Raw genomic sequence first — 12,799 nt, forward strand, 5'->3', positions numbered from 1 at the left:
CATGTAAAGCGCTCTGATACCTTCGGGTCTAACCAGCGCTATATAAAGCTCTTTAAAATAAAAAAAAATAAAAAATAAATAAACCTCTAGTTGGTCCAGTCGCAGCATTGCTATGGACTCGGTGCACCAAAATATTTCTAAAATCACCAATTGAGTTAATGTTTATTTCCATCCTAGGTGTTACCTAGGATATTCACTATATGTTTTTTTTTTGTGAAACCAGTTTTATTTAGAACAAAAGTCGCATAGATTTTACTTCTCGACAGTCTGCTCTGGCATGCTTCTAATGATATCGGAATCACCTGGATCAATGATTGCCAATGTGCATACTCTGTAGTATTTTCCACAAGCTGTGCTCAGTTCAATGTTGTTCCCACTGTAGTGATGCACATCAGTCTTTGCCAACATGGCATAATACTCGATCTCAGACTTCCTCAGAGCAGGGCAGTTGTTGGCAAGGATAACCAGTTTGGCTTTCCCCTGGCGAATCATTTTCAGCGTTTGTTTGTATCCCAGCACATACTTGCCACTTTTCATTACCAGTTGGAGCCTAGAATTGATAGACTCAAGGGACCTTTTCATCTTCTTGACGGCCACCATCCTGACGCTTTAACCAGATCGATGCTATGCATTTTCCCCTCCTGTGCTGGGATTTACTTATTCCCATGTTTCATGACGAGCTGGGCTCGTCATGAGCGTGCGAGGAGGCTACCTCATGACGAGCCCAGCTCGTCATGAGCGTGGAAGGGGTTAAACTTATAATACCTGATAATGTTCCATCTCACCCCCAAACTCAGGGCTGAGAAAAAAAACTTTATTTTCAAAACATTTGATGGGACTTTGCATGTTGTTAATGTTAATGTTATGAGTACTTATAGAGCGCAAACTGATACCCGGAGGTGTCCTGGCGCAATGTGAAGAAACAACTTGGGCAAGGGCAGGAGAGAGAAATACAGCGGATCAATTCGCGAAAAGCCATGTTTTGAGTGCTTTCCTAAATGGCAGACGATTGGTCATATTTCTAAGTTCCAGAAGAAGAGTATTCCAAGCTTTGGCTGCATTGACCGTGAAACTTCTGCCACCCCAGTTGACTTTTTTAACCCGTTGGACATCTACAAATTTTGCATTGGAGGACCGCAGTGTTCTCTTAGGTAAATACCATTTGAACCGGTGTTTGAGGAATTCAGGGCTAATTCCATGCAGGGCTTTAACAACCAAGCAGAGAAACTTAAATTGAGTTCTTTTTTTGACTGTTAACCAGTGAAGCATTTTTATTTTGGCTGAGATTGACTCATACTTTGGTGTGGCGGTAATGAGTCTAGCCACAGATATTCTGGACTAACATTACAAAATGCTCAGCGTTACATGATGAATTTACAAAGCACTGTTTTTTTACTCACATGTATATTTACAGCTACACCTAGGTGAAAATCTACACTTATTTGCTGTTCCCCCTTTCCAAGTGAACATGTACACTCAGGTGCACACTCACATATCTCCAGCATCTCAGATCAAGGGGTAGAGCCGCCTACAACAGGATTTATGAGTGTAAGGTTACTTCTAGTAACTGTGCACATGTATAGCTCCCTATGAGAAGCATTGGGTAGATTATTAACTTTTAATATTCTTTAAAGAAAATCCTTTTTTTATATATATTCTATAAAAGTTCATTAATTTAAAATAGTTCTTATTAACATAAAGGGAATACAATAAAATGGTACATTACATTAACTTATCACATTAAATGTGTATTGAATGATTAATTTAAATATATTCATTTAATTAATCATTTTAACTAATAATCAAAACATCCACTCTCTCTAGCTTTATTTATATTTAACATGTAGAGAATGTTGTTAACATTTACATACTGAATTTATTTAAATTATTTACATTTTTTTAAACATTTAGAAGTTAAACCTAATTATTATATAGTAAGTTTATTTATGCAATTTAAAATAAATATGTAATAATTATACATATATATATATATCATTTGAGTCAACATAATTTAATTACGTTTACATTAGTTCCTATGCGGGGGTATCTTATTTGCCTGTCTGTATTGTTTTCTATGGGGGGGGTGTTTCAGTATCTGTGAGTGGCAATGGTGCTTGACTTACTCCAAGACTATGCTGGAGTACATTTGAGCCTGTTTTGATACCAATATGCCATAGTAATGTAATCTGAGAGTAGCATTGGTCTTACTCTTTTGTCAGTGTCTTTTTTTAATTTGCATGTTAATTTATAAACTCCTCCTTAAATTTCTATACCCCTCCCATTTAGAAGTATTTCACATTTTCAGCCTCTCCCATTGTTCCTTCCACAAAAATGTATACATATGTGTGCAGTGATCTCCCCCCCATGGTGTTGATGTCCGCACAGATGATGGGAGAGGGGGAGGTGTCTGGCTGTGGCTTTAGTTGTGCTACTGTGGAACTATTTTAGGTATTTCACAATGCAGTTTATGAATCAGGTCCTCAATTCCTAGGATCTGCATTGCATGTCAATTTCTCACACCCAATGCTACTTTTCCTTTCATTTTATATTTAGGCTTATTTGCATATTCCTTTAGTACAAATCAGGAAGTCAGCTTAGAGCTGCTTTATAACATGTAGAAACTCCATAAAGAATTGAAGATGGAATCAAAATGCAGATAGTAAAACTACAGAGATTAAACAAGCTAACCACGTTTTTCAAACTTATTTTTTAAAACTGTTTTTAAATACTACTTATTCAGGAACCATCCAAAGATATCCCGGTAGGGAATTCCAGAAGGTGGTTCATGTTCCAATTAAACTTCATATGATTGTTGCATCCTCCAATCAACAGGGCGTTTTCTGCTGGAGCACAGTCCTGCTGCTGGAAACTCTCACCAAGAGATATTATACAGGTTTTGCTAACCAGAGTGATTAATCAAGTTACATGGCCTTATATGTCAAACAATTGAGTTTAAACAAAAAAGAAAAAATATTTGATCCTTAACACACAAAAGCAAACACTTGGAAATGTCCTAAGGGTCAGCAGGAGACCTCCTGCTACTGGGAAAGCCCACAGCCGGAAGGCAACAGTGTACATACCAGGGTCAAGAATCCAAGGACTTAATGAACAATGTGCTACACAAAAAATGCAAACTGTAACTTCTGACCCACAGGGTTAGGGACAGCATAGTTATGATCCTCTGGAGTAGGGGTGGATGAACATTTACACCAAAAAGCAAAACTTGCAAAATATTCCCATTTTTAGTCCTTCTGCGGAGCAAAAATCAGTTTGCAAGACTACTAAATTCCATTGTGCAGTCCTGCTAGTGAAATTAATTTCGTTTTTGTTCAAACGCAGCATAGGATGGCCGTTCTTCCTTGGACTGCAGAACACTTTCCAGAGAGTTGTAGTCCTCCCTATAGAAAATCTGATTGACTACCAGCAGCTAATCAGAATAGTCCTCACACAGCTTGTTTTAACTATCTGATAGGCCAGCATTTCAACCAATCACATAAGATCCATATCTTAGGCTCATTTTGTTTGGATACTTCTGGCCAATCAGACTAGCCCTTTGTCAAACTGCCCGTGACTTGTTTGAGTGCAGGTTGTCTCAAAATGGTTGGTGAACCACTGTGAGATCCTGTGTGTTCTTCACCAAAATGTGCAGATTTGTTCTAGAATTGGCTTCTGCTTACTGTAGAATGAACAAATGGCCAGGCCTTTTCTTTTCACACTAGCGCAAACACCTACAGGCATTGTTATGTTTCATACAGGTACCCCGATATAGGCTCCGGTTGTAACCAGACCTTTCACCTATATTTTCCCAGCCATTACTCTACATAAAGTTTCTTGGTACTGACCTTTTACCTAGTTATGGTACTGCTTGAATGACATGGGGTTTTCTCTGAAAACTAGCCTCATTCATTATGCATGAGGATTCTTGGAATCTCAGCAAGACTACCTTCTCCTGCATATTAACTATGCATAAGGGTCATTATTTCCGTCATCCTAGTCCGACAAGACGCTGCAAGGTTGATCTCCGGAGTGTACCCCTTTGGGTGTATAAAAAACATATCTTTGCTGAGGCAGGGAGAGGAGAAACAGGACTTCCATGCTGACACACTGACGCAAGTCGCTGAGGTTCCTGCATGCAAGCACTCCAGCTAGCAGTGGTCTGACATCCTTCGCGGGGTGTCCATCTCAAGACCAAGACTGGGTCCCACAGTCTCTCACTTCAGGTAATGAGGTTGACTTCCTTCTTGAGGGATTCTTGGCTCTACACAGACACATGCTAGGTACACTTAGGTACATCTAGTTAGGGTTGCATCGTAGGAGTATGCATTATTACTGTCATGTATTTTTAGACCTGCCTGTACTCATTGTTTTAGCACTATGGTAGGAATCTACCATCCTTTTACTCTGTTGGTGCTTGTAATAATTTACATCTGTTTCTGTCTCATGGTTGTCTCAGCACACCTATTTTACACTAGAATGACGCTGGTTCAATAAATGTTTATTGAAAACGTACCCGCCGTTTATTCTGTGTATCTTTCTGAGACAAAGTGAGCACGAGTGACTGAGCAAAAAAATATTGCACTGTTTCCACGATCCCTGATGGGACAGAGTTGTCATGTTCGATAGTTGCCAAGAACTGTTCTCTCCTTGGTAAGATGGGCTTACAGTGGTACTGTGAACTAGCTGGTATGCATGCTAACATACCCGGTGGGGGGGTCTGGAATCAGTCTGGACACCAATCCCACAGTCTGTTGTCTAAACGGGCAGATCCTATATAGGTTTATAGGAACTACGCGACAACAAGTTAACCTGAATTGAAGCTCTACTGTAATTAAATCCTGTCTCCAGTGTATCAATGCTAGAACAGGATGGCTGTCCTTCATGTTAGGACTGACGTCCATGAATGTGTAATACCTAAGTGTCCCTGAAGATGATCTTCAAAAACCAAGCTGGTAGGATCACCTTCGGCCAGTCCTCCTCCATCCACCATCTCCTGATGACTAAAATAAAGAATGAAAGGACTCATCCTTATGAAACAGACCTGGAGGAATTATTCATTCGCCCCTGGAATCAACACTTTTTGCATTTAGAGGACCAATTACCTACATGCAGAGTATGCCCATCAGAAGTGCTTTGCATGCCGGGTTAGGTGTTGATGCGTAAAGTCACTGGCACTATAAGTATGTTCTACAGCTCGGGTACCACAGGAATAGAGATCATGTGCTACAGCCTGCTACTTCAATTCCTGCTTAAATGATACAGAGTGAAGAAATCAAATGATGTCCTGACTTACCTTGAACAAAGTTTTCTCGGTGCACTCAGTAATCCAACTTTTAAACGCTATGCTCCACCACCTGTTGCACTGTGTCTGGCAGTGCCTAAATGAAATCCATAACTGTGTGGGTAGGAATCATCCTGCCCTTAGGTGTGTGCACTTTTTTTATTGAAACAAAAGAGTTTCTTTTCCTTTTTATCAAAAATACTGTTCTTTAATTTTCAAAATGATAATTCATCAATTTTCATTGATCTTTTCAAAAAGTACTTTATTGTTCATGATTTGGTGCACTTACTGGCACCTATATGTTTTAAATGTTGATGATTCCCGATCTTTAAACACCTTATGCATTTCGAGTCGAATGGGGACCCTTTCTCAGGGGTCTGAAAACAAATACGTGAAAAGCACAGATCAGTACATTCAGATGAAGTAAATTCATTATTCACCAAGCAGATATTATGAACAATAATCATAAAAGCAACAAAAGATCTCACGGTGGTGTTTCATATTTCAATTAAAAAAAGCAAAACTTATCACTAAAGACTGTGAATACAAATACAAAACTCTGTATTTAAAAGTAGGCACATAGAGGTAAATAAACAATGCTCTGCGAAAATTTAATATCAAAGGTCCTCTCCTCTTGAAAATGATTATGCAGTAGGCACATACATGGTATGAATATAAAACCGAGAAGCCAATATACACAAATAATCTTGTGCACAGCATGAAATATAAACTGGAAACATTTAAACAGCCAAGAACCTTTAGTGCGAGCAGCGCGTGTGTAATGGCGGTTACAAACAAGAAGCACTAGTACAGATACAATGTTGCTTAAAAATGCCGATAGTTTAAACAGTCATACTACTACAGTAGTTCAAATCGCGCCCGTGATGAAGTCTTAATAAAGAACCTTGTGTCCTTGACTTACCTTGCACACATTCCTGTTTTCTGCCTTTTACTACTGTGCAAAGTGTGATATTTGTATATTTGGTTAAAGTGCTATAATCAACAGAAGTCGTGTGTAAACACTTTTATTTTACCACCGGCACAGCAATGGTACCAATATGTCTATGAGTCCTGGTCTGCCTCTGCGAGTGGGTGGTGTGCCGCTGATCTGGCACAGCCACCCCAGGTGAAGAAGGGGACCAGGCTTCATCGTAGGCAGAGCTAGGCAAGCACACCTACTCAGTGAAGGATACTCTCGCGGGTGATAGTGCGCTTTACAAATAAACATAACTTAACATGAAGAACTGTAATCTTCATTCTCAGGGAATACTTACTAATAGAAAAAAGAACTTGGCACAGAAGCTGAAAATATGAAAAGACATCTTTATTAAATGTAATAAGTGAGGCCACGTCACACAGAAGCCTTAGCAATTGAATGAGGTAGTCTGAGGAGTACAGAGAACAGAGGCCTTATATATGCTCAGGGTTACAAAACTCAGCATACAAGTAAGGGGCAGTCCTTGCTTTTGCAAGTATGCAAAAAATGGCTAACATGGACATGCAAGGTCTGCCAAACGACAAACCCATTTTACAGTTGTCCAGCCCATAATCAATCATTGAACAAACCCAACATTCTTCCTTAGACAAGCCGGACAAACCCATAATAAAAAGGATCACAACCCATATCGTAAATAGACCATAAAAGAAGAAACAGAAACAGATAGAAGTAGGATAAGGCATGTTTGTGTGCAGTAACACTTTATGATGTCCTGTGCTCTGATCCTTAATCTTGATCAGCTAAAGGGCAGGAACTGGTTTAACAAGGTCAGCTTCAGGCAACAGGGTCAGTTCACTCAGGTCAAACAGGAGTCAGCATGAACTCGAGCTAAGGTGTACATGTCCTTAAAAGACTAGTTCAGCCACAATCATCGGCCTATGTGAGGGCAACCACAAAATGGCTGCCATACACAAAATGAAACCCACGGGTTCAGAATTCACAGAACCTCAGACCCTCCTTTTGCCCTTACTAATCACTCAGTCTGTATCTGAATCGATGTCAATATTATCCGTTATTCCCTTCACTAAGGCATTATTACTCGAGTTATCTTTCATGGAACGCAAGGGTTAGACATCGTTGGCATAAATAAACATTGTCTGATATGCCCATACAGACCCATTGTAACTAAATGACAGAACCAAATAGGGAATCCCTCCATCTGTAGTATGTGGCATAAGACCACACACCCAACAATTAGTGGTGTTCATTACTAACTGGTGTTGATGCAGAAGCTGTACAAAGGAATAATTAGTAAACTCTGACCTCCTAACCAGTTCATGTTCCGATAAAGTATGGGAAGAATGCGAAGAAGTAGTAGTAGGAAGAGACATAGGTTGGGAGGTGGGTACAGATGTCAATTGGGTAGCAAAAACAATCCAACCCACAAAAGACAACGTCATGCTTAAAAATACTAGAAAACATGTTATTAAGAACATATGGACAACAGGAGAAAGTAATGACCACTATTACAAACAAAATTATCATTTTTCACAACTCTAAGCAGAAAGCAAATCCTAAAATTATCTAGTAACATTTTTTTATGGCTCCTATGCATTTCAGTAACTTATTATATGTTCAGGTGAAACAGTGGTAATCCTCATCAATGCTCTGAGGTGAAAAGGGATACTCTTCCATAGGGAATGGACTTTATTCTGCTTTTACTAAACAGAATACTACTTTAAAACAATGCCAGCAAAACAGCAAAAATCAGTCTCCTGACACCCATTTTATGCAATCGCACGGGAAATACCCAGAGTCCGTCCAAGCCTTTCCGGCAGGCTTCTATTGTTCATCAAATCCTCTTCTGTTGTTTTCTTCCGCATGGGCCTCTTCATTTAGGCCTTTCATGAAAATGGTCCTTCTCAGTATCCGTTGGAGTGCCCTCCTGGCAAACACTCGCAGCTTATTTGAAAGTCTCAATGTCTCAAGGCAGTGCACCAATATCTCTCCTCTGCGGCAGGCACTACAGATAGTGTGCTCTCCATTGATCATGGACACAAATCATCTCATGCAGACCCAAGTACTATTAATCAGGAAAGAGCAACAGGCTTTCATACTCAGCAACACTTTCAGACTCCAACACTCGCTTTTCAGTGTCAGAGGATGCTCGGGCTGCTCTTTCATTTAATCATAGGTACCACAATGTAGTTCCTTTTGCTGGTCTTGGATCCTCCGGTGCACTGCCTTCCAGTTGGAGCAAAGAAAAGGGGTGTGTGGCCAAAACTCAGGCCTAGGGGCTCAATGGACTACCTACTGTCTGAGGTTACCAGCACATGACAGGTAAAAAACTAAAACCTCAAAATAACTGGAATCCTTCTCTTTCGCTCTTTTGCACTGAAACTGGTTCTGTGATGTCCAATGTCGTCTGATGGAGCAAGTGCGATTCTTTGGAGATACCACGGATGGCGCACTGGCGATCGCTGTCCAGCCTTGCTGCTTTTCTGGGTGCTGGGACTGCCACTGATGGGAATTAGCTGTTCATCAAAGGTCCGCAGGTGATTATGACTTAATCCCGCAGAACCTAGTGACGTAGGAAATGGGACACATTTATTAGTTACCTTCAATTTAGTACAAAAAAACAGTTTGTCTTTAACAAGAGGATTGCAAGCAGGTGGTCTGCAATCTGCGAGGGAGTGGCCATATGCCATGAGACAATTCTGGTCTAGAACACACTGTCATTCTCAAAAGCAATACAAAGACAAAGGCAGTAGGCAAAACAGTGCCTCTAGCCTCTTCAATTCATTTCCATGTGAGAGCATATCCTCTACCATCTAAAGGTAGATAGCGACATAGGGATTCTATCTGAATGGATGTCCTCACGCATGATGACATCGTCTAATGGGGTAAACATATTTTTTTCTCTCAATGATTAAGTCTAGGTGTTCTTAAATTCCTTATCTAGAACATCTCAAAAAAGAGAAATTGCATGATACAGATTATCAGGGACATGTAAATACCTCCCTTTTAATAACTGTGCATCATGTGCACTGTGCAATACACAGACTAATGATCAAAATGTGGAAACTCGTCTTATAATAGCATTGAGTCAGTTAACCAGTCCATCCCTACCATGACGGTCAGACTGGAAAACATCGAGGTAGGCCCAAAGAAAATTCTTAAAAACCAGTCTTGTTATACAAAAGGGATTTATACATAATATGGGGGTCTCTGGTACATTACTGCAATCTGGAAGTGTGAACCTAATACAATAATAATAATAAAAAAAGGCTAACTGGTGAAAGGAATATGGAAAAGGGAAAATGGGACTAGGACACAGCTAACATCCCCAATTACTAGGGACGATGCAACATCAATCAGGGGAGAAGTGACGAAAGAAAAATCTATAGGAAGAACAAGAAATTACTTGGGTGATAGTCAGGCATGTGAAACAACACCAAGAGTGGGGGTGATACATAAAAATCAAAATAGTTCATGATAGTCAGGCATGTGACACAACACCAAGAGTGGGGGTGATACATAAAAATCAAAATAGTTCACGACCGTTAGCTCTACCGCTGGCCTCTACACCATATACGGTAATCTCAGCTAATGTTCCAGTTCCCTTTTTCAGGGAAAAAAATTAAACCTTGTTTCCTTTATGGTACAAGGCCATACACTATTTAGGAAGCAGAACAAAACTGACTAATATAATATAAAAATTAGGTCACCATGTACAAGAGTCACAAATCTATAATTTATCCTTACGTCCAATCAGGATACATAAATTTAGGGCTGCCTGTTCCTTAAGGGAAGGGGGGGCAGTAACGTGACTAACTGTAGGTGAAACCTTGTTTCCTGTATATCTTTTTTATTTTTGTTCAAATACCATTATAGCCAAATTTGACATGCACTGGTGTAGTGTTGTCTGTCTTGCTCACTGGATGAAAAAATATCATATCTGTGAAATTTAGCGCAAATTCACCCAGCTGTTGTACAGGATACACATCGTCATGTATATTCCTTCACAACACAGGTAAACTTGTAATAGTATCATAAGCAGCAACATAAAACAAAAAACATGCAAAAAACGCATAAAACGGACATGTCAAGCCATCAGATATACTTGCTGTATATCAAGCACAAAAAAACCCATAAACAAACAATAGCATATGTGAATGAGCGGTGACGCACACACTTCAAGTCCTGTACTTTATGCACTGTGAACCTGCAGCCCAAAACCCACTATTCAGGCCTTCTTAATTTGTCAGGATTAAAATCAAAATTACACTTTCTTTTACACACTTTCCCTTACTTTCCTCACACTTACTTTTACTTTCCTTACCCTCCTTTTGACAGCTGATCACTAGTCAGACATGATCGACTGGCAAGACAATCTACTGTGTCACTTGAAAACCACTTGAACATTCCTTTCCAAAAGAGTTACGCAAAAACACATCTCTTTTCAACCAACCAAACTTATGTGTCTTGTCAGCCTTAAAATCACCCAGAACAATCCATGAATGATCTGCGGGCAGAAGCCAAAAACAAAAATACAACACACAAAAGAGAGACATTTCTCATAACAAACAAATATCCTTTATAACTTGTAATCAGAAGACAACGCATGATACACATTAACAGACACAAAAATAAATTTCCATTACTTAACTGTTACCATCTTGTCGGTCAGATTGCAACATTAAACTAAAACTAAAATTCTTTCGCTGACACTCCATGTTAGCTTTGTGCCACAATATCCACTTTGAAAAATAATTCTTAATTGGCAAATCGTTCTCACTTAGGCATGTAGCCTTCAAAATTTGAATAAAGAGCTTCCTCTTATTTTCTGTGTAAAACTTAATGCAATACCTCATTTTCTGTCAAATAAAAGCAACTGTTCTTATGGAGAAACCAGAAAACCCTCCCTTTAGAGGCCTGTTTAGCAAGGTCATTCTGCATTTCACAGAGACAAGGCCCTAATTTAAAAGGTCACAAATGTCAACATGACAGCCTCCTTCCATTGTTTACAGGGAAACTAAAGATAACACCTCAGCGCGACTTGAGCAAGCCTCTGCAGCCCTACTAGCCCCCACCCTCGGCTCATTCTGAGGCTGACAAAGGAAAAAGGCCTTCCTAATTCCTCCTAACCTGCAATAATTCACTCTATTTTGAAAAATAATGTCTCCTTTTTAGGCGCTAAAAAATTATCTCTGTTTCCAGATTATTAAACAACATTTACTGTGAATAATGCACAGAACCTAATAACACACATACCAGTTTTAGAACAAATGCTTGTTACAATGGTACTTATTTCATCAACCTTAAATGAATCTCACTGGGCCATTTAAAAGCAAACCCAAATGAGGACAGCCTGCAAATTTGTATTATACCTAAATCTATGCATTCACTGAAGCCTAAAAGCACTTTAAAGCTATTATAAATGGCAAAAATACCCAAATTCGACTTTGATATTTGGGGCACTTAAAAAAATAAATATAAATATCCTATAAGTATATTACATATTAATGATCTTTACACATTACAGATATTAGACATTAGACATATCTCATGCAAATCCTTAGAAAAATGAGTTTTTTACGCCTGCGCTAAGTGAGATGTCATATGCTAATGTCCTCATTATGCAGTGCAACACAACTCAAATTAAATTATAATGCTAGGAGGTCACAGTATGAGCATTAAGCTTCATGAATAGTAAAAAACGAATTTTGTAGCACTTATTTTTAATAATTATTTTTCATAATTTAATAATTATTTTTATTAAACCCAATCATTTTTGATAATACCACATATAAAAGCAATCTGCATCCCTTGCCTATCATTTTTAGACGCATTCATTTATAAGTCTAAGGACAGAAGCCTAACTTAAAACATAACAAAATTTGGCGCCACATTTTTCTTTCTAAAAAGGACAATTTTTATTTAGCAACAGAGCCCAGAATATGCGTACAAAAATACTTAAAGAGAGGAAACCCTTAATTGAAATGTCTTCCTGTAATACAAAATAATGAAGAAATGCTATAAGTTGGTTTTTCTACAAAAACACACCATTTGTTTTTGGGGGCCTTTTTATTCCTAGTGAATGTGAATTTTAATTTTATTTTTTTAAGCATTTAGACATTTTGCTTAATAGACTGAAAACATACAAAACCACAAACACACATTTGAGCTAATTTCAGAAATAAACAGAAAGGGGTGAAACACTCAGGACACACAATACGGCGCGCTTTAGCCATGCATTTCATAAATAGCGCCATCGCTATGTACTTACCGAAGTTGCACTAATGGGAAAACCACATAGACATTTAAACACACATTTAACCCACAAATCAATACTCAGAACAAAAATAAAGGACAGCCCACAGACTGTACTTAAACCAAACTATTTGGAAATACTAGTTGTAAGTCATATTTATAAGAAACGCTTCTCAATAATGTTCCAAAAGACTGCAAAAACAGACTGCTGCATATCCAAGAAGCCAAAACACACTTAATTCACTAGCTTTGGCTGGCAGAATACCAAAAAATCGCTCTCCATATCTTCATTTATAAAATTGCGCAGAACA

General features: G+C 38.8%; 1 pseudogene; it reads right to left on the reverse strand.

The window, feature by feature from the left end:
* Positions 1 to 203: 203 nt before the first annotated feature.
* Positions 204 to 602, reverse strand: LOC144752042 (large ribosomal subunit protein eL30 pseudogene; annotated as a pseudogene).
* Positions 603 to 12,799: the final 12,197 nt, after the last annotated feature.

The sequence above is a fragment of the Lissotriton helveticus genome, chromosome 4_2 (genome assembly GCF_964261635.1).
Source record: "Lissotriton helveticus chromosome 4_2, aLisHel1.1, whole genome shotgun sequence".
NCBI classification, from domain to species: domain Eukaryota; kingdom Metazoa; phylum Chordata; class Amphibia; order Caudata; family Salamandridae; genus Lissotriton; species Lissotriton helveticus.